We start from the raw sequence: 7502 nt of genomic DNA, 5'->3' as shown, positions 1-7502 counted from the left end.
CTGTGTCCTGCGTAATGTCTAGCAGACTCTTTCATGAAGCAGGAACTGTCTCACCTTTTTTAGGCAACTTTATCAGTCATTTTTTGTAGGTCCTGCATGTTCAGTTTATACAACTGAACATCAAGCAATCCAGTCAAGAGCAGTTTCTTGCCCAAATGGCTAGCCTAGTCACATTGAAGGCAAATTCCATAATAAGTTCCTTCAATGCCCATCAACCCCTCTGAAATAATTGGTGATACCAGAAGGAGACATGTCTCATTGTCATGAAGGGAGATAAGTTTTTTGTTTTGGGGGTTTTTTTATTTATTAAAGATTTCTGCCTCCTCCCCACCACCGCCTCCCATTTCCCTCCTCCTTTCCCAATCAAGTCCCCCTCCCTCATCAGCCCATAGAGCAATCAGGGTTCCCTGGAGGGATAAGTTATAAAAACATTTAAAATGCCATATTCTATATGTCTTTGAAAGATTTGAAGAATACCTATCCATATGAAATATATCTCTGTACATCTAGAAAACCTAACTAACATGACTACAAGTTTAACTATTATAAATGGCTATCTATTAATTTGTATTTCTTAACTATACATTATCATAAATGAACTGAACAAATATAATACCTTAAACAAGAGCAGAGATTCATTTAACAAAATTGACCTTAAATTTATATCAATAGACTTCCACTGTTGTTCTGATCTTTCAGGATTTTACCCCTGATATCTGACTCCCAATTTTTATTGATAAAGATTAATTAGTTAATGTTTCATCTGATCCCCTCAAATATGCTTAATAAAAAGAAAGGGGTAATTAAGACACCTAGATATAGATTGCATAGTAGTTTTTTAACTTTAATTTTTTGATGCTAATGAAAAGGAAATGGCAGCTGTGGAGAAAGTTAAAAGTTGTAACCTTTCATTTTTTATTTAGACAAAAGGGGAAATGTTGTACAACATTAATTGAAGGTGTGTTACATTTATTTATGCTGTGGAATATTTGTTTAATGATGCAAGACTGTGTTGCATTTTTTTATGTTGCATTTTTTAACTCTGTGAAGTTGTGTTATTTTGCCTGCCTAAAACAACTGATTGGTCTAACAAAGATCTGAATGGTAAATAGCTAGGCAGGAGAGGGATAGGTTCAGATGCCAGACAGAGAGAATAAATAAAGGAGAGAGAGAGAAGGATTGAGGACCAAGAAGAGAAGGAGGAGAATGCCAGGGACCAGCCACCCAGCTTCACAGTTAGCCACAGAGCAAGAAGTAAAGAAAGGTATATAGAATAAAGGTAAAATCCTAAAGGCAAAGGTCGATAGAATAATTTAAAATAAGAAAAGCTGACTAGAACCAAGCTAAGGCTGGGCATTCATGGGTAAGAATAATCCTCCATGTGATTTATTTGGGAGCTGGGTGGTGGACTCCCAAAAGAACCAAACAATAAAAAACTAACTACAGGATGGATCATCTATGGATGTATGCCAAAGACTGGTACAACAGAATCCTGAGGTAGATCTATTCCAAATTTTCTGAGGAACTCTCATTTGATTTCCATAGTAGCTATATAAGTTTTTAAAGGTTTTTTCCCCATAGATAACCAGAGTTTTATTGCTAAAATGCTGCTCAGCTCATACAAGTCTATATTTTAAGAGTTTTTGGTGACTTGAAATTATTAGGCCTGTTCATATCCCAATATCTGAGTTGGGAGTCTAAGAATTACCTGCTACTAAAGATGCAGAGGATCTGACACCCTCTTTTCTTATATGTCACCTGTATATACATGGAAGACATTCTTTCTCACAAATAAACATATACAAAATGTGGAGATAAACTTCCTTTTAAAAATCCTTGTGACTCATAAAACAATTAGAGCAAAACAAGTTGCTTTAGGTATATAATACAAATCATACACTGTTTCATTAAAAAATTGTTATCTTGCATTTGGTTTGCAAAAGTTTTTATTTCCTCACTCTGATGCAGACTTACAGGCAATCTTCAGTCATAGGAAACAAAATTGTTCCTAAGTGATGTTAATCAATTTTCTTTTTAGAAGAAAATGGGATCCTTTTAGTAATCAAAACTCTTTATAAAATTAAAACATCAGAAAGTCGTACGCAAATTTCTCCAATTTTGGTGGAATTGCTTTCCTTACCCAATATATTTTCTATTATCAGCAAAGGAGAGAACTAGAGTGCACAAGATGACTGCTGGCCAATGATTTATTGTTACTTAATTTTGGTTAGTATCTTGTGATTCTTGTTTAAGGAACTATACTATGTATGTGTAGGCCTGTCTTTGTGTTTTGTTTTGCTATGATACCATCTATACTGTTGATTTTATTAATTATCATCTAAATTTATTGGTTTCTCTATAAAATTATAGATCTTCATCATTTTTTTCCAGAAAATTTACTATATATGAGGTCCCTGAGCATTTCTTGGTTAGGAAGTTTCTGTGGATAAACAGTTTTAGTTTTCTCTTCTTGATCTTAGAGGCTTACTTTTTCTCATTTCCTTTTTTTTGAAATGTGCCATATTTTTATTGGTCTATCTGTGTTTTCTAGTTCTTCATGTTTGATATGGTTAATATATTGTTTTTGTGTTTAAAAGATCATCTCTACCTTAATTAGCTACAGCTGTCAACATGGTGTAGATTAGAGTCATTTGAGAGAACATCAGTTGAGGCTTTGCCCAGGTCAAAATTGCTACTTACTATGTCTGGGAAAATTGTGTTGATTGATGATTCATGTGGAAAGGCTCTTCTCTTCCATTGATGGTTTCAATACCCTAAGAAAGTGGGACTGAGAGGGATAAGAAGGCTAGCTGAACAAGAGAGAGTGACTAAGCAAGAGAGAAAGACAGTAAACATTTTTCCTTAGAGTCTCTTGGCTTCAGTTCCTAACTGGAGTTTCTGTCCTAAGCTTCCACAGTTGTGGGTTGTGATCTGGAAATATCAGTCAAACTTGTTTATTACCTCATATGCTTTCATTTAGAGAATTCAATCACAGCAAGAAATAAAGAAATTAGGTGAAAATGTGATACACCAAAAGTGATTTTGTTGCTGGGTAGAATGTGGGAACGTTGTCTTTTGGAGGAATGTGGAGGATATTAGGACTTTAAATGGCAAAAGGCATAGAAAACTGTACAGAGCTTAATTAACTACTCTTGTAGGACTAGGAATATGGGAGTGTTGAAAGTAATGCACACAGTGGAGCTTGAGTTTATAGGATTTCGGTGGGAAATAGACTTCATGAAAAATTTACCTATGGATCATTTGTATAATATTTTCTTCCCACATCATTCCAATTTTCTCCATTCCCGGAGAAGTTGTGGAAGGGAAATTGAAAAGTAATTGGGTGATTTCTTGGACAAAGCATTGATTCTGTTGTGTGTTTATTACTGATTATTTATTTAGGTCTACAGTAGAAAAAATGAGTGGTGTGGATAGAAATGAAAAGTCAGTTTTGTGAAGAAAAACAACACTAGGAAGATTCAAATGGCAGTCCTGTGGTAAAAAGAGGACAAAATTTCAAGAAGCTTAGAACCATTAAAGAGAAGGCCCTTCTTATTATTTGAAGCCTAAGAAGGTAACTTAGGTAAAGATTTTATCTATCTAAGTCTTCAATTTCTCAAAAGAACATGCAACTTGATTCCTAATCTGAGAAAGCAACTTCATGCAGAAGCTGCTGGAACTTTGAACCAAGCATGGTAGCATCCATAACAACTTAGAAGCCAAATTGTGTGTGTTGGGGGGGGTGGAACCCATGTTGATTTTTTTCTGGAAAAAAGAAAGAAGCAAAATTTATAGGTCATAGATTTTCCTCTTTAGTTTCAGTCCAGCACTGTTGCATCCATCTATGTTTGGCAGTCAGAAAACCACGGAGGAGATTGAGACTTTATTGCATGAAGCTGTGAAGATGAAAACAGAGATGTATTTTTAGATGATAGGATGTTGAGATACCCAAGCTATGAGATATCTGCCATGGAGAACTACATACAGATAGTGCTATCTAAGATCTTTGAAAATTAATTCCTACCTGTCTGGTGAAGAGCAAAAGAGTTTGTTGTTTGCCCAACTGAGTTTTAGTGTTACCATGAACCAATCTTCCCTCACTGTGTCCACATTTCTCTCTCTCTCTTTTGAAAATTTATTCTTCTTGTAAACACAGGCTGCTTATTCATTTTCCGGGCACCCAGACCTGAATAATCAAACAAAAACAATATTAATTACAGCACTGTTTGGCCTACTAGCTCAGGCTTCTTATTAACAACTCGCTCTTTCATCTTAACCCATGTCTGTGACGCCATGAGGCTGTGGCCTACTGATAAGGTTCTGGGGTGTCTTTCTGCTTTGGCAGCTACATGGCATCATGGCATCTCTTATATTCTTCCTACTCTCTCTCTCTCTCTCTCTCTCTCTCTCTCTCTATATATATATATATATATATATATATATATATATATATATATATTGCAACCTGGCTATATTCTGCCTTGCCATAGGCCAAAGCAGCTTTATTCATTACCTAATAAAGGGAACACTTATACAGAAAGACATCACACATCACTTTTCTTATAATATATCCCAACTGCAGTTTTTCTGCTCTCCATTTCTCTCAGTCCTCTCAACTACTCCCTTCTCCACCAGATCCACTCAATCTTCATTTTCCTTCAGAATAGAGCAGATATCCCAGAGATATCAATAAAGCCATACGTAGCAAATTGAAATAAGACTAGGTCCATATCAAAGGCTGGATGAGTCAACCTAGTAGAAGAAAAGGGGTCCCAAGAGCAGGCAAGAGTCAGAGACATCCCCCCTCCCACTATTATGAGTTGCACAAAAACAGCAAGCTACACAAAGATAACATATATATAGAGAGAGGACCTGGTGCAAACTTCTACAGGCTCCATGATTGCTATTTCAGTCTCTGTGCGCTCCTAAGAGCCCTACTTAGTTGATTCTGTGGCCTGTGTTCTCCTGTGTCATTTTAGTTGGGAAAAATTTTGACTATTAATTTTTTTGAAATTTTTTTCTGTGCCTTTGGAGTAAGATTCTTCTCCATTTCCTGTTATTCTTAGGATTGGTCTTTTCCTAGTGTTTCAGATTTCTTGGATGTTATATTTCAGGAAATTTTAGGTTTAACATTTTCTTTTATCAATATGTCTATTTCCTTGATCATGCTTTTAAAGTCTGAAATTCTCTGTTTAATGTCTTGTATTCTTTTAGTGAAGCATGCCTCTCTAGGTCTTATTTGATTACTTAGATTTTCATTTTCATAATTACTTCAGTTCATGTTTTTTAATTACTCCTATTTCTATTTTAAGGTCTTGAACAGATTCATTCATTTCTGTCAACTGTTTCTTCATTTACTTTTTGGCTTTCTTTAAGAGATTCATTAATTTTCTCTAATACTTCATTTATCCTTTCTCTGCTTTTTTAAAGAGATTCATTTACTTCTTCTTTAAGAACTTCTGTCATCTTCAAAAAGTTGGTCTTAATTGTACTTCAATTGTGTTGGAATATTCAGGGCTTGCAATAGTAGGATAGCTGGAATCTGGTAGTGACTTATTGCTCTGGCTGTTGTTGATTGTGTTTTATGTTGGTGTCCAAGTATCTGGGTTTGATGAATTTGTGGATCTAGTTACCATTTTCTCAGTTTGTCTTTGTTGCATGGGTGTTTTGTTCCTTGGTTTCTATTTGCTTTCTAATTTTCTGCTTTATGTGTCCTATGGTTGAACAGGTGCTCTCATCCCAAGTTAGGGCTGGAAATCTTACAGATGGTGTGGCCTTTGCTCCAGCATGGAGTGTCTGCCCATGTTTGGGCCTGAAAGAGGAGGAGGGGGTAGAGAATTTGGAGATAGTTTTGAGGAGGACTGAGGGAATAAAGGATGTCAGCTGGAAGGTAGCCTACATAGACCTCTTGCAGATAATTTGTGGGTCTCCACACAAGTTGAAGGGTACAACACAGAAAAGAGGAGGAAATTGGGATTGGGGATACTGTTCTGGGATTATTAAAAGAATGGAGGAGGTGCACAGGCAAAAATCCTATGGTAATTTCTTGTGACTTCCATAGTTTCTGTTCCAGCAGAGGGTGTTTACCTCAGTTTTCCTACCTGTATTTTTGGCTGATGTGGCCTGCACTTGAGCAGAGGTTATGCATCTGATTTAGGGGTGCATAGATGGTTTGGGGGGTAGCAGCTGTAGGGTTTCTGGAAGACTGTGTCTGTGGGAATGTAGAGAGTATGGAAATTTCATGGTCTTGTGGTCTGTCAATCTATTCTTCTGACTGGTGTGACATACACATGAGTCTACCTAAGTTGGGAGCTGTAACACAGTCATATTCCTGCTTTTTAAAATGGGAATATGTCCTGTGCCATTATACATTATAATTTTATTTGTATTTTTATTTTATTTTACAACATGTGACAGTCAAGAGATTGTCTTAAATGTCAGAAGAGACTTTGGCTATTTGTGATGTTTGGGCTGTTACAGATTATAAGGATCATTGATCTTAGACTACATACATTTTATTTTTATTTGTATTTATTCTTCTCTCATTCTATATATTTTGATTCAATTCTCCCCTTCCTCTACTCATTCCAGTCCGTCCCCCACCAAATCCCCATTGTCCCAGCTCCACTGCTTCCTTTTCCCTTCAAAAAAAGAGCAGAACTCCCAGGGATATCAATCAAATAAATAATACCAAGGTGCAATAATACTAGGCACAAACTCTTACTTCAAGGCTAGACAAGACAATGCAATAGGAATAGGGTCCTAAGAACAGAAAAAAGAGTTAGAGAGAGCCTGCCCTTTGGGGGCGGGACGGCCTTGGGCAAATGTCTATAAATTGGGGTGCACAAATGCTGGTAACCCCTTCTTCCTGGCTCCTATTTCTGGGCATCGCTGGAACTTCGGTTGTGTGAGTGCTCCATTTATATTAAAGTTGCTGTTATATTATACCAATTGGCCTGTATTAATTTGATCCGCCTTCACTTGGCACCCAACGTTGTGGCCCCGTACCCGAACCAGGACCCGGGCGCTGGCCACAGCTGCCCCGCGGGTCCCGGTGCAGCTTTGTGAGTGAGATTGGTCGCCGGAGGACAGCTTTCCACACCGACTCTGCTCGCGACTCCCTGTGCACGCTCCCCGGCCCAGCGTGCTCCGGCATCCGATATCAGGCAGCTCATTAGCCTAGTGCAGCCATTGCGAGCGAGATTGGTAGCCTGAGGGGAGCTTTACGCACCCGCACCAGACTCTGCTCGCGACTCCCCGGCTAGGCACGCTCCATACCACTACATGGATGACATATTGTTATCCGATCCAAACATGGACACCTTGAACAGACTGTTTGAAGAAATAAAGATAATTTTACCTAAATGGGGATTGCAGATTGCTCCCGAAAAAATACAGAAAGGAGATTCCGTTAATTATTTAGGTTATAAAATAGGTTTGCAAAAAATTAAGACACAAAAGGCACAAATTAGGAGAGATCGTCTAAGGACTCTTAATGACTT

Source organism: Microtus ochrogaster, unplaced genomic scaffold (genome assembly GCF_000317375.1).
Source record: "Microtus ochrogaster isolate Prairie Vole_2 unplaced genomic scaffold, MicOch1.0 UNK168, whole genome shotgun sequence".
Classification (NCBI taxonomy): Eukaryota; Metazoa; Chordata; class Mammalia; order Rodentia; family Cricetidae; genus Microtus; species Microtus ochrogaster.
Note: the sequence above shows the minus strand (reverse complement) of the source record.